This window comes from Myotis davidii, unplaced genomic scaffold, assembly GCF_000327345.1.
Source record: "Myotis davidii unplaced genomic scaffold, ASM32734v1 scaffold2168, whole genome shotgun sequence".
NCBI lineage: Eukaryota > Metazoa > Chordata > Mammalia > Chiroptera > Vespertilionidae > Myotis > Myotis davidii.
The window spans coordinates 99,081-99,297 of NW_006298553.1; positions in this window are offsets into that span (position 1 = coordinate 99,081).

A 217-nucleotide genomic window follows, 5' to 3' on the forward strand; every position below is an offset into this window, starting at 1 on the left:
TTGCTTCAGCTGCGTGGCTGCCGGTCGCCATCTTGGTTGGGTTAATTTGTATATCTCGCTGATTAGCCAATGGGAGGCCTAGTGAAGGTATGGTCAATTACCATGTTTGTCTATTATTAGATAGGATTTTTACTTCCAGTATTATCACATTTGCTTCACTTTCATATTTATTGGCCAATTCCCTCTCTCAATTACTCATTTTTGTAAAGTGTCATGT